Source organism: Mauremys reevesii, linkage group 3, assembly GCF_016161935.1.
Source record: "Mauremys reevesii isolate NIE-2019 linkage group 3, ASM1616193v1, whole genome shotgun sequence".
Classification (NCBI taxonomy): Eukaryota; Metazoa; Chordata; order Testudines; family Geoemydidae; genus Mauremys; species Mauremys reevesii.
In genome coordinates this window covers 138,337,217-138,362,075 of record NC_052625.1, presented here as the reverse complement: position 1 = coordinate 138,362,075, position 24,859 = coordinate 138,337,217, and the positions used below count along the sequence as shown (strand labels likewise).

Below are 24,859 nucleotides of genomic sequence, written 5' to 3'. Positions count from 1 at the left end.
CTCCATGAACTTACCTAGTTATACTTCTGGCCTTCACAACATCCCAGGCAAGGAGTTCCATAGGTTGACTGTACACTGTGTGAAGATGTACTTCCTTATGTTTGTTCTAAACCTGCTGCCTATTTGCTTCATTGGGTGACCCCTGGTTCATGTGTTATGTAAAGGAATAAACAAACTCCCCTATTCGCTTTCTCCACAGCATTCATGCTTTTACAGACTTCTATAATATCCCTCCCCCACATCAGTCGCCTCTTTTCTAAGATGAATAGTCCCAGTCTTTTTACTCATGGGGAAGCTGTTCCATATCCCTAATCAGTTTTGTTGTCCTTCTCTGCACCATTTCCAATTCTAACATGTCTTTTTTGAGATGCGCGCAACCAGAACTGCACACAGTATTCATGGTATATGGAAGTACCATGGATTTATATCATTGGTGGGCAACCTGCAGCCCATCAGAGTAATCTGCTGGCAGGCTGTGAGACAGTTTGTTTACATTTGCACAGCTGCCCGCAGCTCCCAGTGGCTGCAATTCACCATTCCAGGCCAATGGGAGCTGCAGGTAGCGGCGGCCAGCACGTCCCTGCATCCCGCACCACGTCCTGCAGCTCCCATTGGCTGGGAACAGCGCACTACGGCCACTGGGACCTACGGCCGGCCGGGCAAATGTAAACAAACTGTCTCGTGGCCCACCAGCGAATTACCCTGATGGGCCACAGGTTGCCCACTGATTTGTATAGTAACATTATGATATTTACAATCTTATTATCTCTCCCTTTCCTAATTGTTCCTAACATTGCTAGCTTTTTTGATTGCCACTGCACATTGAATGAATGTTTTCAGAGATCTATCTGTGGGGACTCCAAGATCTTTCTTGAGGGGGAAAGCTAATTTAGACCCCATAATTTTGTGTGTATAGTTGGGATTATGTTTTCCAATGTGATTTACTTTGCATTTATCAATACTGAATCTCATCTCCCATTTTGTTGCCCAGTCACCCAGTTTTGAGAGATCTCTTTGTAACTCTTTGCAGTCTGCTTTCAACTAGAGTAATTTTGTATCATTTGCAAACTTTGCCACAGCACTATTTATTCCTTTTTCCAGATCATTTATTAATATGTTGAACAGCCCTGGCCCCAGTATAGATTCTTGGGGGACCCCACTGTTTACCTGTCTCCACTGTGAGGTATTTATTCTGACTGTTTGTTTATTGGATAAAGATTATCCATCATTTATTCCTACCTTTTGTTTCCTATCTTTTAACCAGTTACTAATGCATGAGAGGACCTACCCTCTTATCCTTTGCTTAAGAGCATTAGGTGAGAGACCTTGTCAAAGGCTTTCTGAAAGTCTCAGTACACTGTATCACCTGGGTCATGCTTGTTGACACCATCAAAGAATTCTAGTAGATTGGTGAGGCATCATCTCCTTTTACAAAAGCCATGTTGACACTTCCCCAACATAGCATTCATTTAGGTTTCTGATAAATCAACTGGCCTGGACTTAAGTCAAGCTTACGGGCCTGTAATTGCCAGGATCACCTCTGGAACCTTTTATTAAAATAGGCATTACATTAGCTATCCTCCAGTCATCTGGCACACAGGCATATTTAAGTGATAGGTTACATAGCACAGCTAGTAGTTCTGCAATTTCATCTTTGACTTCCTTCAGAATACTTGGGTGAATACCATCTGTCCTGGTGACTTATTACTGTTTAATTTATCAGTTTGTTCCAAAATCTCTACTATTGACACCTGAATCTGGGACAGTTCTTCAGATTTGTCACCTAAAAAGAAATGGCTCGGGTGTGAGAATCTCTCTCATATCCTTTGTAGTGAAAACCGATGCAAAGAATTCATTTAGTTTCTCCATGATGGCCTTGCCTTCCTTGAGTGCTCCTTTAGCACTTCAATCATGCAATTACCCAAATGACTGTTTGGCAGGCTTCTTGCTTCTGATGATCTTAAAGAATTTTTTGATCTTAGTTTTCTTTTGCTAGTTGCTCATCAAATTCTTTTTTTGGCCTTGCTAATTATACTTTTACATTTGGCTTGCCACAGTTTATGCTCCTTTCTGTTTTCTTTAGTAGGATTTTACTTCCAATATTTAAAGGATTATTTTGGTCTGTAACCACTGCTTCTACTGTGTTGTTTAGCTACAGTGGCATTTTTGGTCCTCTTGCTGCTATTTTAACTGGACTATGAATTTCGTTTGAGTCTCTATTATGGGGGAGAGGGGAGTAAGTTTCCATGCAGCTTGCAGGCATTTCACCATTCTGACCGTTCCTTTTAATTTCCATTTAACTAGCCTTCTCATTTTTTAAGTTAAATATCACTGTGGTGGGTTTCTTTGGTATTCTCCCCCTACAAGGATGTTAAATTTAATTACATTATGGTAACTATTATTAAGCCATTCAGCTATATTCACCTCTTGGACCAGATCCACTTAGGACTAAATCAAGAATGGCCTCTCCCCTTGTGGGCTCCAGGACTAGCTGCTCCAAGAAGTAGTCATTAATGATGTCTAGAAATTTATACATGTTCCCAATCAATATGGGGATAGCTGAAATCCACCATTATTAGTGTGTTTTCTGTTTCTGTAGCCTCTCTAATCTCCCTGAGCATTTCACAATTATAATCACCATTCTGGTCAGGTGGTCAGTAGTATATTCCTACTGCTATTCTCTTACTATCAATCATGTTATTTCTATGCAGAAAGATTCTATTGTGCAGTTGATTCATTTAAGCTTTTTACTGTATTTGACTTTGTGCTTCAGTACCACTCCCACACCAGCACGACCTACCCTATCATTTCTATATATTTTGTACCTTGGTATTACTGTGTCCTATTGATTGGCATCATTCCACCAAGTTTCTGTGTTGCCTATTATATCTATAAAAGCAGCAAAGAGTCCTGTGACACCTTATAGACTAACAGACATATTGGAGCATGAACTTTCGTGGGTGAATACCTACTTCGTCGGATGCAACATCCGACGCTGCATCCGACGAAGTGGATATTCACCCACAAAAGCTCATGCTCCAATACATCTGTTAGTCTATAAGGTACCACAGGACTCTTTGCTGCTTTTACAGATCCAGACTAACATGGCTACCCCTCTGATATTATATCTATATTCTCTTTTAATACAAGTCACTCAAATTCATACATTTTAGTATTTAGTCTTCTAGCATCTGTATACAAGCACTTACAAAATTTGTCATTTTTAGTTGTCTGCCTTCATCTGATGTAATTAGATGAGACTCTTTTTCGTTTGACTGTTTCTCTTCAGCTTCTACCTGTATTTCATCAACTTCTATCCTCTTCACTTCATTAGGATATAGAGTATCCTTTTTAATAAATCCTCTCCTTAGGGATGTGTCTGTCCAGACCATGCACTCCTACACCCCAACCGCTAGTTTTAAAAGGTCATAGGGGAGTTTTTAATTTTACATGCCAGCAATATTTTGGTTTAGGTGGAGCCCATTCTTCTTTCCCAAGAGGTTCCCCAGTTCCTAATAAACCTAAATCCCTCCTCCAAAAACAGTACAATTGACTGGATAGCCTCACCCTCTGCTTCACTCTGCCTGCACTGTTTTTACTCTTTACCCTATTTTTACTCTTGTTTGTCGTGTGTGTGTGGTTTTGGGGGTATCCTGTGGGATGGGGAGGGTTAGTGAATGTTTATTAGGTGTATCTGGCTCTCAAACTCCCTCTCTCTCTCAACTCCCTCGCAAAACTCCCTTGTTCACTGTTTCTGTTCACTATTGTTTTCAGGCTATTTATCACTGATTTTCCCCCCTCTATCTGTAATAAGTGCTTAAATAAAGTTAAAACATATTCTCAATCTTCTCTAACCTACAGTAAAGGGTTCCCAGGGAATACTCTAATGTCCTATCATAATTTAATAAAGAAAAGTAAGCTAAAATAAAGTCAAGTTTAATTTGTCCTTCTATTCACTTAAGTTGCATTTGAGGGGATAATTTAATTACTTTTTAAACTGCAGTTTAAAGGGCCACAAAGTTATAATTTTCAATATTCAGTACATGATTTAGACTTAATTATTTGCAGTAGAATGCTCAGCATTCTAAGATAGATTAATCAGCCTATTTAACTGTCACCAACTGCTGAATATACAATATATGGCTACCATTCATTTAGTTAGTGTCAAAATTTATTGAGCTACTCATAAAAAATTGGATGTAGAATTTTCATTTTTGATTTAATGCTTTGTTCGTTACTGAACATAAAGCAGAAAAAAAATTCTTCAGTCACTGTGTTTCTTAAATATTGAGATAGAAAACAAACTGCATAATGTTAAGAATATGAACATGAAGGGTAGAGAAAATAAACTAGGAAAAAAACCCAACAACAAAAAACACTTCATTCCTCACACATTTTGAAATTTGGATTTGTTCAGATAAAATCCATTACTCCCTCATTCTGAGGTCCCTTCTCTCCTAACAAGCTTCTTCCACCATAGCTGATAGCTCACAAAAGAGCTTCATAGGGTTTCACCAGGCTTTCAGATCATGTTGTCCATGGGTTTTCTTTAGGGTGAAAGTGTGCACTCCAGTGAACTACATTCTTAACCATAGTGCATAACGTTTTAGAACAGTTGGCCCCATCTGACTACCAGATCTGTAGAAGCCTTCATCATGGATCTTGTGAAACATCACCAGTGATAGAGGGGGCTGTTGGGAACAGAATAGGCCCTGGACCAGATCAGGAAGGGTGACGAAAATTAACGAGAGAGTGAATTGTAGTCTGAGGGAAATGTAAGACTAAATTCAGGGAAAAGTATAATAGGAGATTTCATAACTAATACTGACACACTCCTCCACTCTTCATTCTGGACATTGTTCCAGGCTTCTTCTTTTTAATTGGTACTAAGATATTTTTAACACTAAGCATATACTAGTCTCTTTATTGTAACATTTATTTTCCCATATCTCAACATCTCCTATGCCACAACCCCCCACCACTTCCCTCATAGCTAGGATCTAACTGGAATCCTGCTCCCATTTAGCAATACAGGAAGGGCAGGGTGGTTGCAGATCCTTGAAACCTATTCGTGATCCTTCAGGGGGTCAAAACCCATGAGACTGAGAATCCATGCTTTATAAGGGTGTCTAATTAAGGGCCTGATTGATGGGGTACAGCACCTTGCACAATTTACATTTTCATCAATGGGAACTGGCAAGGCTCAGCACCTCAAAGGATTTGACCTTTATTGCCTGACTTTCAGAAAGCTGAGCATCAGCATCTCTGAAGGAAGTCAATGGAAGCTGCAGGTGATTAAGGGCCTGATTTTTCAGAAGTATTCAGTTCATAAGCTCTGAGGGTAGGACTTGTCAATTGTATTTGTCTGTCAAACAAAATGCATACACCTATAACACTATACAAATAAAGGAGAGATGCAGATAACTGTGGAAGAAAAAGAGAAGAAACTTTTAAAAAATTCAGAATACCCAGATTTTATGGAACTTAGCCAAACTGAACCTGTGGCTGTTTATCTGTTGCTAACTTAAATACACAAAAACAAAGGGAGAAACAATCCTAAGCTTTTTTATAAGGGTCTCAGATCAGAGGGGATAAATTCTGTTAACAGTCCTTCTTTTATGTCTCTTTCTTCAGATAGCCTGTTATCCTGTGGACCACCTGACCAACCTATATTTTAACCCATTAATCATCAAACTCTGATCTGTTGTACAATAGCAGTCCATAGAGCTATTCCTGTTGGTCAGCTAAGCTAAATATTTTAGGAAGCATGCTGCAGAGGATTGGAAGGAATATGGTCCATTAGGCCATCTTTTCCTACAAACCTGTCCACAGAATAAAAGATGAAGCGCTATAATCTACAAAAGCTAAGAAATTTAGTGTTGAATTTGATCCATTATAACTTTTCCTTAATGGTTTATTTTTAACATTAACATCTTGTGAAGAATGCTCCCTTGAATAGCACACACATATCTCTCTAGATGCAGCACCAAGCATGCTAATTATGACTATGCCTTATCTTTAGAATACTACACATTTTATGCAACATTATTCCTCCTCTGCAGAGTCCCAAAGAAATTAATGGTGCAAATATGTCACTCATTTCAGCAGAACCTCATACAAGAAAGAATATTGTAATAGAAAGATGGTAAGTGGGGAGTGTGGGGAATTAAAATTAACATTACCACTTCATTCTCACAGTCCCACAACTCCAAAGAAATCATTAAGATTCATGGGATGATCTTTCCCATGCCCTACACCCCCAAAAAAGTGTAATCAGATTTTTGATTCTCAAGTCTAATATCCATATTGCAGCAGGAGTGCATATGTTGTCAACCAAGAAATTATTTTTATACAAAGTGTATCTTCAGTGTGTTTGTGGAGGGCTTTATAATGTCAGTGCACTAAACAAAAACTAATAGTAGTATTATTTTTACCGTCCATAAAGTGTCACTGTTTTCCAGTAAGACATGTTTTAGGGAGTGTGCCAATAACACTATTTAAAATTCAGAAACAAAACCTCTGTTCACACCTTTTATCCAATACAGCTTACAGAATTTACACTTTTTAAAGAAAAAAAAGCATGTAGTAATATTTCACTGCATATGGTCTTTTCGATGGGTAGAATGTATTTTAAGTTTGAGACTGATGCAATTTAAAACTGATTAATTACCACCTAAAACTGGACCAAAGCATCACCCTATAATTGTCAAAGCAACCTCTATTGATTTAGTTATGCAGCTATCCATGGAGAAGATGTGTACAGCCCTGAAAGTTTAAGGTTCCTTGTCAAAATACCTCAGCTACAGTGAACTAGTGAAGTCCAGAAAAGGGTTCTGTTAAGTCATGTTGAGTTTGAAAAGGAACCACTAGAGGGCAAAGTTTTCATTGTAAAGAAGAATAAATGAGGCTATGAAATGCTTTCTTTATAAAAATAAGTAACGACACTTAGAATGTCATTAAGTCCAAAAAAAATTTACCAAAATACTGACCAAAATATAGGAGTAAAACTAATTTTACTGTTGACTTTACAGTTAGGAGAAATCCATTAGATGACATTTCCATGTGGCCAAAATACATAATTTTTCAGTTTACTCATTTATACAGCAGTAATTTCCTATATATCTGCATGATGTCCTCAGTATCTACTGCCTTGTTAGCTAGGATACATGGAAAACAATAGATAGTAAAACTATCCTTCAATCTTGCCATGGAAAGGGATCAATCTACGCACCCTTCTGTCACCCAAAAGATGTGTTGGGACCTCACAAAGACAAAATGACAGATTTCTGCACCAGAGTGCATACCATCTAAATTCAACATAACTCAGTTTAGGATCATAAACAAACAAGAAATGGAGGAAGAGGTAGAGAAGTACCATTATCTCCATTTTACAGAGGGGGAACTAAGGCCCAGAGTGACTAAGGCCCAGATTTGTAGATGGTATATGCTTGTTGCTCTGCTCAGTGTTGCAACACGTAATTGTCTTAGGAGTCTAAGTCACTTTTGAAAATATTAGTTGAGTAATGAACACTTAAAGGGTTAACTTTTAACATAAGTGTAAAATACAAATTGAAATAATTTTAATTATATTTTTGCATGCAGGGAGAGTTGATCTTATAGGCTTCCTTGAAGTGCATTTTGAGAAGGTATTTGGAGGAGGTTAGGGTGGATATACCACAAACAATAAGGAAGAGTGTTCCAGCGTTAGTATGCTGCATGGCAGGAAGCTCAGCAAAAAAGAAGATGATAAGGATTTGTTTATCCATAGGTCTCTGATCAAGCAAAGGGTTCTCCTCTAGTCAGATTCTTATCCTGCACCTATCACCATGGAACTTAGGTTGAAAAAGGACAGAGAAAATAGATGAAGGAGGAGACAAGGAGCTTGGATATGATGTGGAAAGAAAGGGAGAGCCAATGAAGGGATTTGAAAGGATATAAATGCTGTCAGTACTGCAGACATTCTTTGCAGCAGAGTGGAGGCAGACAAACCTGTGGAAAAAAAAAAACAGAAACCGGGCTTGTTTTTGGCTTAATTGGCTTGTGAGTTGTCTGTTGGCTAGTTTTTGGCTTGTAACTTTTTCCTTGTTTTGCTTGTAGCTTGTTGTTTGTTGCAGCTCGTTGCTTCTTCTTTTTTTTTTTTTGATCGGCTCCAGGCAAGCAGTGGCGAGGGGGGGGGGGGCAAGGGGGAGGAAGCAGGGGCAAGAGGCAAGTAGGGGTAAGGGGGGGAGAGAGTCAGGGGTGCACAGTGGGCCAACCGCAGTCCCAGACTGCACACCGGGGGGATCTAGTCACATAGAGTGTTGGGGTTCTCAGGGACTGGCTTGTTTTGGCCTTGTTTTGAAATAGGATTAGATTGATTTTTGGCTTATTGTGAAAGTCGTGGTGCTTATTTACCATGTGAAAGTTGGCAGCTGTGGTTGGAGGCTATGAGACAAGAGTCAGAGAGGCCTAAAAGGAGAAGATGGTTGTGAAAGCATTCAAGGACTGAACAAGAGTTTTGGTAAAGGGAACGGAGAGGAATGAATACATTTAGGAAATATTCTGGAGGAAGAACTGGCAAGATGCTGTGATAGCATTAATGTGGAAGTAGAAGAGATTACTTGGAGAAACAAGTGGGTTCAAGGGAATGTTCTTGAATAGGACAGGGTACCCCAGAGCATAGTTGAAGACAAATGGGAAAGAAGCCATGAGAGTGAAAGTGATGGAGAATCAGTAAAAGGCAGAGGAGTAAGAAAATGGAGGGGCATAGTTGAGACTCAAGGGGTTGCATGCTGATAGCAGGACAGGTACAAGAGTCAGACAAAAAAAGATTTTGAAGTTGAGTTGTTTTTATGAAATAATAACTAGTCATTTAATGCGCTGGCATTTAAACTCGGTCATTGATTTAATTTGTAACATGAGTGGCTCGAAGTCAAAAGCAGGTCTTTTCAATTATTCTGCACTTTGGACCTCAATTCCTTTCAGTTTATTGACACGGCAAACAAGGTGGTCTCCTGCTGAATGCTAACTAACATTTATCAAGTTGTCATTTTGAAACCAGATAAAGCCACAATGAAAAGAAGAAACCAAAGAAAGGATTATTTAGAAGAGTTGAAGGGGAAAAAAGTCTTGTGACTGCAATTTGTAATTTTGTTAAGAGACCCTGGCAATGTGTCTAAACTGGAATGACAGCTGAAAACACCCCCCAAAATGTGGGGTGTTTTGATCTATCTGAACTGATTGACTAAAGACCATTTTCTGCTTCTATAATTTGGAAATGGAAATCAAGCCTGATCAACATCTCCCATCCCCTTCAACAACTGGGCTCTTCAACAATTGCTAGATGACTCTCAGACCCACAGAAATTCCCCCTTCAAAGGGGCAGGGAGATGGCTTCCCCTGGAGTGTAAATGGCTTTGTAAACTGAGATTTCCTTCTCTCAACCCAGCACACAGAACATTGCATTGCAGGAAAAGGTCATTGGCATTCAAACAACACTCCTTGCAAGAATTTCATACACACACACACACACACACACAAGTGGCAGCCATGAAAGGACTGACAGCAATCAGAGTCCCACTACATGTACTTCAATAAGAATAGAGTGTGCTGAGTACATCTCAGGAAAGTCCTTGACTTATCACAGGATCAAGGCCACAACCACTGGCATCTGAGTTTCCCTTCACTCACTCAAAAACATCCTAGAGACATGAGTTGTTTTCACGTTTTTTGAATCACCGTATTTTCACCTTTTGATCTCTCCAAGAGTCTCACAGCTTTCTGCCTGGTAAGTCCTTACATACCATTCAACCCACAGCAATTTATGAACAACTCATAAATGCCAGAAAATAGGAATTTAAACTGATAGACCCTTAACTAGAGCGCTTGGAATGATTCTGCCATCATACAATATAGGAGATTTACTCCTAAGAATTTATTGCTGTTGATGAGTCCATAAATTTCTGAATTAAGCTTGAAATTCTCTTGGCCTACATTATAAATTCAATTCCTTACTTAAAGTTCTCCTTGGAGGATCAGCAGCTAGAATATCCAACAGAAATTGCTAAAAAAAAAAAAAGGATTTTCTTAAAGAAAAAAAGATCAGCTTTATACTCATTTTTACATGTCATATAAATACACTAAGCAAGTCACTTGGCACATAATAAAAAATACTAATCACAATAACTAAATAGAATAAATTGCATGACTCTTTTCCTAGTCTACTTTCCCAAACAAGTTCCATAGGTTTTATTTTTCACGTCCCCCACCCCACCCAAGCTCATGAAGATCATGATCAAAATAAGTAACATATCAAGTACTGCACACTGCAGACAGGTGAGGTACTTGTATTGAGTATTACATCTTAGCAGCATCATGTTATTGTCCACCTCCATAAAGTATCTAAAAAATTTAACAGTAAGTTTCTTTTCTTCAGATAGGAGCACACTCAGGAAGATAAAACAAGGCTGTTTTCACCCCCCAGCAGTATGACCCAGTTCAAATGTGTACAAACATTAAGCAGCTGAAACAATTTTACTAATGAAGTGTCATCTGCATCTGAAGTGGGGAAGACCCTGATTAACTTGGACAGTATTAAGAAAATTTGATTTCCTATGTTTATTTGCAGTGGCAATATCTCATTAAAGTCATTACAAAGTACCCTTGTCATGTATTTACAGTGTGTTCCATGCCTTTGATGGTTTCTCTGGGAGTGTTCCATTTATTATACTTAGCCTTATGCCACCACTTTATGCAAGGGCAAGCCCTGTGGCTCCACTACTTTGAGACAAGACCCTCTGGCTTTAGCACCCTCTGTTTCTTACCATAGCTCTCCAGACGCTCCCCATGAGTTTAGATCCTTGGTACAGATTTTACCCCTTTTGGGGAACAATGCAACCAACAGGTATTTGCAATGATGCAGGAGAGCTTTTTCAGAACAAGCCAGCATTTATTAGTCAACTGAAACATACTATTTCAGGATCCTGATGTTAGTGTGGAAAATGAAACCTTAATGGAGAGCTTATGCTGGCAGTATCACCAGCACCTCTTTTTTAAAGCCTGCTGAATCTCATCTCTTTGTCCTCTGCCTTGGGCAGCAGCAAGCACACATCACAGTCTGTTTGTTCCTTTGGGGCTAGATCCACACAGAGGGGTTAGACGCAGCATTGCAACACCTATCTTTAGGCACCCGCCGCCCACTGGAATCCTCAGGCCCAAGTGAGGTGCCCCAATTATTCAATGTATCGGAAGAGTTAGGTGCTTAAAAATAAGATTCCCAAAAACTAGTGGGGAGCCACCTAAGACAACCAAAAGGTAATGCCAAGGAAAGGGATGAGACCGAAGCCCTGCCCCTCAAAGGAAGTTAAGTGCCTAACTCTGGAGAGGAGGGAGGTGCCTTCCTCTACTTGGAATTCACACCTCTGAACCCTCTTCTGAAGTTAGCGCATAAGCCAGGTTACCCACATCTCAAAAAAAGGAGGAGTTGCCCTGCCTACTTTTTACCCGATAATCTAGTGACTATAGTAGTCACATGGGATGTCAGAGACCCCTATTCAAATCCCTCATCTACCTGCTGTGGAACAGGAGGGGGGACCTAAACCCAGGTTTTCTATATTCCAGGAGAGTGCCCTAAACTCAAGGCTGTAGGATATTCTGGCATAGGCCTCCTTCAGTCTCCTGTTGGATCTATTCCACTTTGTATGGGATACAGCATTCCAATTATATGGAGACAGCTAACATGGCTAAATGTCTGTAGAGGAAATACAAACTAACCTCTTTGATCATTGAGCTGACAATAATCACAATCTGATACGGGGGTTACGTGATTTAATAAATTAAGCTGCAAGGTTGCAATGGCAAATTGTTAGAAATTATATGTTCAGCTGTTTGTTTATACTAGGTGTTTTCCAGACATTCAAGAAGGGTCAGTCCCAACACTGAGGAGCTTACAGTCTAATGTCTCAGAAAAGTTAATGGGGGAACAACGAGAATGAAAAGAGAGAGAGAGAACAAGATTCATTATAGGATTCATTATATTATTTTTAATAGGGTCTTAAGTACAGAGGGTATGATTTAGAGAGGTAAGTTGTGGGTTTATTGTTGCAAACAACTATTATAATAATGTTTTAACTTTAGACAAATCAAAACTAGTATTTTGAGAATCCATTTGGCCTGTATTTCTCTCTGTCCTGACACAATCAATTTCAGCAATCTGGTGCAGAAGTGGCTTTGAAACCTGCTCCCAGTTACTGGTACTCTTTAGGCATATCATGAAATTCATTCTCCAGATCTCAGAACTGCAAGATAGTGGCTCCCTTTTGTTTAGAATCTCCCCCTCCCCTTCTTAGAAATAGAAACACATTTGTTTTTACCTGGTACACAAGTGTTTGACTTTGTATTTTCCTCACTTGCCAGCAGCAGACAGATGTATAGGGTGAAGTAGATAGAGAGAGACATTAGCCATACTTGCTGCACATAGTAGTCTACTGTCACTCCACCTGCATTTGTTTCAGTAACAGTTATTACAACTAGTTAGTTTAAAGATTCACAACTCTGAATTGCTTGGAGGGGTGCTGGAACAATTTGTATAGCGGGGGTGCAGGGAGCCATTGAACCAAACTGTAAACCCTGTGTTTGATGGAAACCCCTTCAAGCAAGGGGGTGTAGCAGCATCCCCAGTACCCCTAGTTCCAGCACCTATCATTGCTTGCCATTTATTCACTAGTCTTCAGAACTGAGGACTTCAGAGTTTAAGTGGAATTAGGTGTCGACAAATGGTACTTGGTCTGTAGAATGGATACTAATCTATTAAGTATTTGTTTCAACTGGATACTCTACCATTTGTTGTGCATTGCCTATTCTACTTTATGCCAATACTGCTGATTTATCCGATCTTTAATACTTTTAAATCCTTATGCTTGTAAAAAATACAAATGCTGTTTTTCTTAATTAAAAGAGATCTCCTCAAATAACCGGGTCTCCAGTTTCAAGATCCCACCTGAAAAAGTACCTTGTCCAATTATTAAGCATGCTCCATGAGTGCTTTTTCATTTAAAAAATTAAATAAAAAATGTCAGTTGACTGATGAACACTGAACGTAGGTGCATAGTCTAAACAACAGTAACAGTTTTGGGTCATGCACGTCCAAATTATTTTTGAGTTAAGAAAGAACAGTATATAAGATGCGCTGACCCTCAGCTGTTCAAGCTTCCAGGTATTCACTGACTCAGCAAAACCTGATTACTAAACTAGATACATCTAAGCACATCGATAAAGGCAAATCAGTTCTTCCACAGAGGTACACTGAAGCAATTATATAACCCGCAATATTTTGCTTGTACCTAATTTAAAACACGTCATTGAACCCACAGGAATCAAGTTATTAGGAGATTAATATCACCTCATTATGCAACAAGAAATTGTTCTGGAGCGATCTTGGAATTATTTATAGATCTGTTTTACACTCAACTAGAAAAAGATGGAAAATCTCTCTGGAAAGATCAGGTAGGTGAATAAGCTTGTGAGCAAAATAATATCACAAAATCACCAGGTCATCAAGACTTATGATAAGCCATTCATTATATTTTATTTATTTATCATAGTCTATACATTTTATAAGCATCCTCTATATATGAAATATAGGTCCCTGGAAGTGAATGTCAAATGATACCAGTTTAATTGATAGACAATTGAGGGTTACTATCCAATAGTGCCCAGCTTAGTAAACAGTGACTTTGAAAAACTTTCTAAATTTACTAGGCAATTTATATTAAATTATGCTGAGATTTGAGTCACATTTATTCTAAAAAGTAAAGGTAAACAATGTTTTGACTGTTACCCTTTCTGACATTGAACTATTCAAGGGAGTGATTTGCAAAGCTGTCAAATAATTTCTCTCTCTTCTTATTCTAAGTGACCATATGCAGTTCTTGTTTTTAAAGCGTGGTCTTATTTAACGTTCTGATTACTTTGGTTTTCTGATGTCAGAAAAATCAAGGCATTTCAGAAAGAAGTAAATTCATTTACAGTGGCTTCTGTAGTGTTTTATTTATGGTCTAAAGCAGGTAATCTATGGTGTTAACCAAAATGCAAGACAGCTCTTCACAGTCTGCCTCTAAATTATGAAGAAATCAATAGTGTCCTGAAGAAAGTAAATTTTGTAGGACTGAATGTATGAGATGACAGGATACCATACGTAGACTGACATTGTAGCAGTAGTTACCTATGTCTCACTGTCTTATTTTTTCCAGGGGTGGGGAGGATTTTGTTTAGTTTGAACAGTTAGTCATGGTAGAAAAGACAGACTTAAAAATGAGAAAGACCTGTTAGGTCATCTAGTCTATCCCCCTAGGGAAAAAGATGCTTCTCTGTTTATAATTTACTGAGATGGGAAACTTCACTTCAGAGTATCCTCAATTATTTTTAATTCATTGTTCTTGTACTCAAGAAAGGTAAACTCTTTAGTCAAATATACACAATTTCAAAGGGTACCAATTATCAGCCCCTGACCTCCCACATCTCAGAATCACTATCTCCAATTATCAATGCTTTTTCCTTACTTTTGATACACTATTTATATTTCCCCTACACCAAATGTATGAACTTTGTGTCAACAGTGGAAGGAACTTTATAATCTATAATTTCTCTTCAACTGACCATCTCATCACACTCACATCTCTCCTCTCTATATCTGACTGGCTGTCATACAGTGGCAACTCCAATGATCATCCAATAGTGACTGGGGAAACATTCCTATTCCAATATCATTCATATCCACCCATTTCTATGTTATTCTTTAAAACATATGTATTTGTTGTAATAATATAGCAACGCCAATGCAGGATAGACTCATCTCATAATTAAATGGAATTGAGACAAAACAGAATTTCTAATAAACCCCACTCTCCCACTCTGACCTTTATGTATGGGACAAGCTCCTTGTGGTGCTTTTCAGGTTTTAACATTACCTCTTTGAATCTCTTCCTACAAACAAACCTTACATTTGCCCTAGTTCCCACACAGCATTTGACAATAGTTAAGCAACTAGTGGCTGTGATTTGTGTGACACCAATAATCACAGAAAATTATATCCATGCTTACATGAAAGTTTCCTTTCTTCAAGTAATAAGGTCCACAGCTCCATCATAATGGATACTTCAGCTTCTTGTAGCGTGGCACCACAGCCAGAGGTCACTCAGTGGCAGCAGGGGAATGCCCAACCTCCTGGAGTTTCCTCCTGTTTTATCTGCCTTCTTGTCAGCTCAACCAAGCCATTCTGCTGCAGAGCTTTAGTTCCCATTTTTGGTAGAGCTGTCAAGTGATTAAAAAATATGAATCACAATTAATCACACTGTTAGTAAGAGAATACCATTTATTTAAATATTGTGATGGAGCAAGGCCGGATAGCTACAGGAAAGTATCAGGAACAGGTATGTTAGCCCCAGGCTAAGCAAATCCCTAGTACCATGGGAACCAAAAAATGGTTGCTCCTCCCAATTAAGGCACCTGGGGCCAATTAAGAAACTTCTAGAAGGCACCAGAGAGAGAGATTGATTGATTGAGGCACCTGCAGCCAAGGCTAGGCAGGCACCAGGGCACCTGGAAAAAAAGCCTAGCACAGTCAGAGGAGGAGAAGGAGGAGAGAGGAGTGTGGTGAGGAGTGAGAGCAAGAGCACAAGGAGCTGAGAGAGAGAGAGTGTGCTGCTGGAGAGAGAGAGAGGATTAATCAACAATCAAGCATTATCAGAGGAGGGGGGAAAGGACCTGTGAGGAGGAAGGTGTTTGGAGGAGGGGAGGAAGTAGCCCAGGAGTAGCCCAGGAATGTAGCTGTCATGCAGCTGAGATAAGAGCTATAAGAGCTTCCATGGGCCCTGGGCTGGGGCTGGGGAGTGGTGGGAGGGGGGGGGTCCTCCCCAACAACTCCTGGAGACAGGAGGGAGGAGTTGGAGGAGAGAGAGGGACCAGAGGTGGAGGGAAAGAAGAGTGAGCAATCAAAACAGGAGTAGAAGAGGACCCAGGACACAGAGGTAGAAGACAATATTTTTGGATGTTTTCTACATTCTATATATATATTGATTTAAATTACAACACAGAATTTAAAGTGTACAGTGCTCACTTTATATTTATTTTATTACAAATATTTACACTGTAGAAAACAAAAGAAATAGTATTTTTCAAAAATGACAAAGAGTCCTGTGGCACCTTATGGACTAACAGAAATATTGGAGTATAAGCTTTCATGGGTGAATACCCACTTCGTCAGAAGTATTTTTCAATTCACCTAATACAAGTATTGTAGTGCAATCTCTTTATCACATGTAGCAAAAATAACTGCATTCAAAAATAAAACAGTGTAAAACTTTAGAGCCTACAAGTTCACTCAGTCCTACTTCTTGTTCCATCAATCGCTCAGACAAACAAGTTTGTTTACATTTTCAAGAGATAATGCTGCCCTCCTCTTATTTACAATGTCACCTGAAAGTGAGAACAGGCATTTACAGGCCACTGTTGTAGCCGGTATTGCAAGATATTTACATGCCAGATGCGCTAAAGATTCATGCGTCCCTTCATGCTTCAACCACCATTCCAGAGGACATGCGTCCATGCTGATGATGGTTTCTGCTTGATAATGATCTGAGGCAGTGCAGACTGTCACATGTTGATTTTCATCAAGTGAGGTGCCACCAGCAGAAGGCTAATTTTCTTTTTTGGTGGTTTGGGTTCTGTAGTTTCCGCATCAGAATGTCGCTCTTTTAAAACTTCTGAAAGCATGCTCCACATCTCACCCCTCGCAGATTTTGGAAGGCACTTCAGATTCTTAAACTGTGGGTTGAGTGCTATAGCTACCTCTAGAAATCTCACATTGGTACCTTATTTGCATTTTGTCAAATCTGCAGTGAAAGTGTTCTTAAAATAAACAAGATATGCTGGGTCATCATCCGAGACTGCTATAACATGAAATATATGGCATAATGCAGGTAAAACCAAGCAGGAGGCATGCAATTCTCCCTGAAGGAGTTCAGTCACAAATTTAATTAATGCATTTTTTTTTAACAAGTGTCATGAGCATGGAGGCATGTCCTCTGGAATGGTGACTGAAGCATGAAGGGGCATATGAATGTTTTAGCATATCTGGCATGTAAATACTTTGCAATGCCAGTTACAAAATTGCAAATGCTTTTCTCGCTTTCAGGTGACATTGTAAATAAGAGGTGGGCAGCATTATCTCCTGTAAATGTAAACAAACTTGCTTGTCTTAGTGGTTGGCTGAACAAGAAGGAGGACTGAGTGGACTTGTAGGCTCTTTAATATAATATATTGAGATATACCTATCTCATAGAACTGGAAGAGTTGTTGAGTCCAGCCCCCTGCCTTCCCTAGCAGGACTAAGTACTGATTTTGCCCCAGATCCCTAGGTGGCCCCCTCAAGAATTAAACTTGCAACCCTGGGTTTAGCAGGCCAATGCTCAAACCACTGAGCTATCCCCCATTTAAAGTTTTACATTGTTTTGTTCTTGAGTGCAGTTATGTAACAAAAAAATCTAAATTTGTAAATTGCACTTTCAGGATAAAGAGATTGGACTACACCAGTAGTTCTCAACCAGGTATGTGTACCCCTGGGGGTACCCAGAAGTCTTCCGGGGGTACATCAACTCATCTAGATATTTGCTTAGTTTTACAACAGGCTACATAAAAGCACTAGCAAAGTCAGTACAAACCAAAATTTCATAGACAATGCTTTATACAGCTCTGTATATTACGCCCTCAAATGTAAGTACAATATTTATATTCCAATTGATTTATTTTATAATTATGGTAAAAATGAGAAAGTAAGCAATTTTTCAGTAATACTGTGCTGTGACACCTTTATATTTTTGTCTGATTTTGTATGTTTTTAAGTGAGGTGAAACATGGAGGTACACAAGACAAATCAGACCCTTGAAAGGGGTACAGTAGTCTAGAAAGGTTGAGAGCCACTGCACTACAGTACTTGTATTAGGTGAATTGAAACATACTATTTCATTTATCATTTTTACAGTGCAAATATTTGTTAAAAAAAACTATCAAATGAGCACCTTACACTTTGTGTTCTGTATTGTAATTGAAATCAATATATTTGAAAATGTAGAAAAACATCCAAAAATATTTAATACATTTGAATTGGTGTTCTATTGTTTAACAGTGCAATTAAAACTGTGATTAATCATGATTAATTTTTTTAATCATGATTTTTTTGAGTTAATCATATGAGTTAACTGCAATTAATCGAAAGACCTAATTTTTAGGCTAGATTCAGGCCTGTCAAATACCTAACCCACTCCCAAGACTGCATTTGATTTTGTGGGAGATGGTTCCTACAGCTCTGCTTCTCCTTCTAGGGTATTTGCATAAGGCGTCACAGACAGCCAGGCCATGCAAAGCCAGAGGAAGGGTGTAAGTTCACAGCCTTCCTCACCAGCTCTTCACAGGAAATACTTGTTCTGCCTCCTCCCCAGCTGGGTCTGATTAATAAACAAGGCTGGCTGGCCCCAGACCTCTACCCCTTTAAGGGGCAGATGATTATGTCACGCAGAGCTTGTGTCCCCTGTTTCACCCTTTATCCAATAGGAATAGTGGGGGCAAACCTAACTAGTTTTAAGATTACACTTTATAAGTTTATGCATGAGATTGCCTGTGATAGTAGGGGACTGGACTTGATGACCTAGGAGATCCCTTTCAGTGTCTCCCTATCCATGAACTTTAGCATGAAGAAGAATATCCTGCTTCTTTGCCTGTGTCTCCGTCTTTGTTGTATCCACTAGTTGTGCCTCGTCCTATACTTCGATTGTAAGCTCTTTGGTGCAGGAACTATGTTTTCATTATATGCAATTACACAGTGGGGCCCCGACAGAGCTGGCACTAGGCATAAGCAGACTAAGCAATTGCTTACAGCTCTGAGCAGCAAAAGGGGTCCCCTGTTAATTATTAGTATGTGTTGGCGGGGCGGGGGAGGAATATTCCTGCTTACAGCCCCCAATTAGCTAGCTACTGCACTGGGCCCATATCCCTGATGAAGGCCTTTGTGCTCTTCTGCAAACGAACGAACCCCCACAGTATGTCACTCAATGCATGCTCATAATTTTATTTTTATCAGCTAACATTGTAACATTCATTAAGATGAATTAGCATAGTCATGTCACTAATATCTGTGAATCTGTGAATTATTACTCTAATTATTGTCAGTTCTAATGGGGGAATTTTTTCCCTAAAATAATTCTCAACTTCAAGTGACATTTCAATGTTAACTCTTGCAGGCTGGGTTTTTGGAACTATTGCACCAATCAACATGTTAACATAAACAGTCAATTGACTATGGAACTAGGTGTTTGAAAAAACTGCTTTATAATCACAGCTTGCTAGAAAGTGCCATCAAATATAATAGGAACCCAGGGAAATAAATTCCATAAGATTTTAAAGTAAATAGAGAATGATATACCTGCTATAAAATACTTTGGGTTGGTTTAAAAAAATATACTCCTTGCTTGCAGTGTTTATTTCTTTACTTACTCAAATAAATATTGATAAACAATATAGAAAGCTGTTAGGGAAAAATAGTCACAAAATAGTATGACTATCATGCACCTTAAGGTGAGGTACAGAAGTGCTTTCTTTGCAGAGTATTAGGATTGTTCCACAGAAGGTATTGTATGAATATTTGTTATGCTTTACCATGCTCTTCTTTCTAGGAGACTGTATCCAATATTTCTACCCTCAGTGAAGCTACCTTCTAACTCAGGCGGCATATATTTGTTACTTAATGAGCTGGACCTTTATTTTCCTTTGGCTCATTAATCTCTCTTTTACTGTATCTATGTTGCACCACTAACGGCAATGTTGTATAACATGCAACATACCTGAGAAAGTTATAGGGGCTGCAGCATTACTGCTGTATCACCAGATTTATCAAGGCATCAACATTGTATTTTATGATTAACCTATTTTCAGTGTGAACTCCCAAAAAAATTAGGCAAACTATTCCAATATGATTGTATAGGAGACATGAACAAGCACTAAAGGAACATGCCATTACTTTGTTGTGCAGCACAGATTTAAATTGCAGCCTTCCAAATGCCATTCACTGTTTTTAGGTGTTACTGTATTGAATGGTGGTGGGATTAGTTGGAGCAGCTTGGCAGAGCTGTGACAGTGATATGAGGCAGAATACATGTGTATCTTGAGAGGTCAAGTATGCCTCGTTTCAGCACTGGATTCTGTAAGTTGTGACAGTGAACATGGTGTCTTCTTGCCATGAGGACTGTCAGCAGTCTGGTGGCATAATTGGCAGTGGTCACCAGGCTTTAATGAGGGATACATGAAGGCAATGCCCTGGAAGGAATCCTCAGAGCAAATGTGAAGGTGTGGCAACATTTAGCAAGACTGGCGTGATTTGTGTGGAGTAAACTTAGTGTATCAGCAAAGGCAGGTGCAGGGAACTCTTGTTCGCTATAGCTGAATTTTGCCTTAGCGAAGGGAGGGGATTAGACTTTACCCTATAGCTTTAATGTGCCGTTGCCAGAGTGTTCTCCAACATCTGTGAGGGTAGAATGCCGAGATGTGTGTGACTGGGGAATTGCTCAAAGAGGGCAGAGTTAAGGTTGTTATGCAGGTGGGGTGTATACTTTAACTCTTCATTTCCTGGTGTTCAGATGTTTAAGTGTAGCCACTTTCCACACTGTGGAAGGGCATGAGGCACCACTAGACAACTTTAGCTCTAAGTTAAGAAAGTTTTGGGGTATTTATTTATTTAAAAGTAATAGCTTAGTATCCCCATGTATCACAGACCAGCTCTAGCCATCCACTGTCTCTAGCTCCTTGGCAATGATTACTCAAACACGCTGACTGTTAGTACCTTTAATGTCCCTGCATCCTCTCTTCTTCTCCTATCTCTGTCCAGAACAGCCCAGTTCTTGCTCCTCAGCCCTCCTCTGCACAGAGAGGTAGGCATCAGCATGTCATGAACCAGAGTACAAATGGTCAGGCCTAGAGGTTGGAGCTAGAGCCAGAACCAGCATGTGGACAGTCATGACCACTAACTACAGCCAGAGTCAGGGCTGACCCAAGATCAAACAGCACCCACCCTCCCTCCATTTGTTAAACTTTTAAATACTTACAGCTCCCTAGGTGGTCACCTGCCCCTAATCTGTCCCTGGGCAGAGTTATGCCCAGTGAGTAGAACCAAGGATCAGAGCCAGCATCAGAAATAAGAGCCAGGTTACCTGGATTGAGGGAAGGCAAAAGCAAGGCTAGGTCTAAGGCTGTGAACAAGCAGGCACTATCACAGCTGTGGGCAAACACTTTGAGCAACCACCAAACTGCTTCTGCCAGGCTTAAGAGCTTGTCTGCTGACTCTTCCCACCCTCAGGCTGTGTAGCCAATCAGGCAGCCTACTACAGGGCAGCTGCACTCATTAGTTGCCAAGGGAGCAGCATTGCTGTAGGCCCTGATTTCATCCTGACACCAGCCAGTGGAGGAGCTGGGAATAGGATACAGGAAAGAGTGCAGGGACTAGCATGGAATGAGTGGGGACATTTTTTGAAAGAGGGAGGACAAACATTGGGGGAGTGGATATGGGGGGGAAAGAGAAGCAGTCTTCACATCCCCCACTGCATAGCTGACCCTCTTCTTTTCACCCCTCTTCAATGCACTTTTCCAACACCCCCTACATTCCCTCCAAGTGCTCAAAGACCCCACACTGCTCCAACATTGCCCCAGTCACACCCTTTACTCTAACCACTTACATATACTCTGTTGCTCCTTCTCAGATTTCTGTCTAGCATAGGGATCCACCTCAGAGTGTGTGGATCAGCTGGAGGTTCAGTGATCACAGTATGTTGCCTTGAACTGTCCAGTTACTTTAACAGGCTGTATGGAAACCTTCATGCTCTAGTCTTGTTCCACATGTGCTTTTCAGTCTCTTTGACTTGTGAGTTTTGACACATAAACCGTTCTACAGATCTAAACTCTAAGGTCAATAACTTTTTCCAGTATGGCTTTCCCAGAGGGACAATGGATGGCATGCACCAGCTGAGCTGCATGTCAAGTGATTGAGATTATCTGGGAGATTGAGTCATAGTTTTAGCTCCACTTACTTTTGTGAAATGCTGGTGGACGTGGGGAATTGTTTTGGATGGGCCTGTATCTCTGAATCACCTAGTTCAAATGACTCCAGATGTGGACCACTAACCCTACCCATGAGACAGTAAAACTTCAAGACAATGTAAGTGACCATGCAGATTTTAGAGCATGTAGAAAAAAGTTGCCCTTTAAACAGAAAGTGCTGTTCAACCTTTACTACAGCAGAGCTGGTAGTACTAGAATTAGCAATATACATATACTTATTACCAGCCTTCATCTTGTATGAAACAGGGATAACATTTACCACCTTTTCCTTTATGTCCACATATATAAAAGATGTTATCATTTACTGTATCCTGTAACTAGGGGGAGGGGAAAAGGTTGTGGAGTACAATCTTAATAAAAATATAATTTTAAAATGCTATTTAAATCTGATACTATGGGAAATAAAACTTGCCTGGACTATCTAAAAAATAAAACTGAAATGTAAAGCATGAAAATGAAATGGGTTATTCGCTTCAGAAAACAGTGCATAATATTTCAGAAATGCATTTCTTGTACAGCTTCTTAACCAGGAATAGTCTATGCTCCTTGTGATTTGTGCTGACACTGGTGTGCAACTTTCTCTATAGCTATGGGCAAGGTTTTCTTTAGTGTAGGCAGAAGCCTTTTTTTACATCAGGTTCTAACTTCTTGCATTATAGATGTCCTCTGAATAACCTAGTGGCTATTATCACTGCACCACATATTATGCTCTCATGTTTGATAGAGGAGGGCTATGTATTTAACAGTGTATTTTGCAACAAGGTGGTTCTTGAAAAATAAGTCAAACCTCTTCTTACTGAGAAAGGTAAAATGCTACAGAAATCTCTAAGAATTGATTTGGTTAGAATGTAATGTTCTTTTAATCCAAGTCATATGTATTCCTCAGATTAGGAAGGAACCAAATTCAAAAACATTAGCGGTTGCAAGAGATCATTGCACTCTGAAGGAAGATTCCCCTTTAAGAAAAAAAAAGGGTATAAAAGTGATAGGGGTAATACTCAATGCCTAGAGATTTAAAGATTTGGGGTGCACCCAAATCCTGGTAGGGTCAATGAGCACCTGAAAGGCCAATTAGGTTAACTGATGTCGCCTGTGTGAGGAAGGGCCTGAGTTAATTAAGAATGAAGCCAGCTTTGAAAGGCTGGGATAGCACTATAAAGCCAGGAAGCTGAAAGCAGAAAGGCAGTAGAAACTTAGGACTGCATTAGATCAGATTGAACTGAACTGATTGGCACATACTGCAAAGATAACATTAGTATGATTGCACTGCAAACAACTAGAAGAGAGGCACCTATAAATCTAAGGCTGAAACTATTTGATACAGTCTCTTGGGCAAAGTTAAAAGGGAATTATGAAAATAGAAGTACACCAATTTATAAGGATTGCTGAGAGTTTAGGAGACAATGATATGTATTGCCATAGCTGTTTTCTTACAGAGTTTAAAAAAAGAGGGGTAAAAGATATCTTTAAACAATGAGAGAACTAAAAATATTTAGTTAGAGGAAATCAAATTACAGCTGGGCAACTACTGCCCCATTTGTGGATTTAGAATTTTACAAAAATGTAAGGGAAGAAAAAAACACCAATGACATTTCTGAATTTATTTAAAAAAAAAAGGGCAGTTTTGCCAATCTATACCACTGGATCAAATATGACAGCATGGGTAGAGTGGGAACCACCTTCTGTGTTCCTAGTCTTGGAATCCAGAAATCTAAAAGGCTAGTAAATTATGTGACTGTTCTGACAGCTGAACAACTAATAGAGATAATGTTGGTACTAACCTGGGTAAGAAATGTGTGACTGGCTTCAGCTGCAATTGATCTGATTACTTGTCAGGCATTATGATAATCAGAACAGGGAGTTTGAAAAGCAAAAATGGCATAAGTGAAATGATGTCCCTAACTACAGAAATAATGCAAGCAGGTATCTGTAACAATAGCATGGATTCCAGCACACACTGGAATATCTGGAAATGAGATGGTTGACAAAGCACCAACACATGCTTTAAAAAAATTAAGTGGATATTAAGATGTACCCTTAAGTAGATCAGAATTTAAAGGTGGTCATGAAGGAGCTTGAGAAGGAATGGCAAAAACTATGGACTAAGGAAACAAAAGTGACACAGGTTCTCTGATACATGCTCAAAAAATGAAAATAATACTCTATGCCCCAGTCATGACAGAAAAAAGGGAAGTAGTCATTTTTAAAGTGTCAACTGTCATCGACTCTTACATGATAAGCTAAATGTTTTTATAACAAAGATGGGCTGTGCAATGTGTGCAGAGAACAGAAGGGGACATCTGATGCTGTGAGTGCTACTTTTCCAGACCTAGACACGAGGAGGCGCACTATGGGAACCACATTACTGGGTGAAATGGGAGTCCTGTTATTGACTTCAGTGGGGCTAAAATTTCACTTCAGGCATTTTGGATCTGGGGTTCTCGGATCCCTCAATCACATGACATACCCCCCTCCATTCATGATTGCATAAGCCCCCTGCTCATTACACAGAAAAATAAAAGTGTTTATGATTTTTTGCTGTCCTTGTGTTGTGTGGCCGCCTGAAAAATGTTAAGCACACGCTCTACTTTTTCCTCTATGTTTAGGGCCTCATACATAGCCATTTGAAGTCAATGAAAAGATCAAGCACTTTATCTCCATTTCTCCTGTTCTGTTTCACTCTCTTCCTGTTCCCTGAACATCTCTCTGCTGTTTTGTCCCT

At 39.5% G+C, this 24,859-nt stretch overlaps 1 long non-coding RNA gene across 1 annotated transcript; it reads right to left on the bottom strand.

Moving 5' to 3' along the window:
• Positions 1–9,917: 9,917 nt before the first annotated feature.
• Positions 9,918–21,233, bottom strand: LOC120401892. Its single transcript, XR_005596816.1, has 4 exons — positions 21,129–21,233; positions 15,079–15,288; positions 12,351–12,476; positions 9,918–10,042 (listed from the first exon to the last, which is right to left on the bottom strand). It is a non-coding gene; the product is annotated as an uncharacterized LOC120401892 (long non-coding RNA).
• Between the last annotated feature and the right edge of the window lie 3,626 nt (positions 21,234–24,859).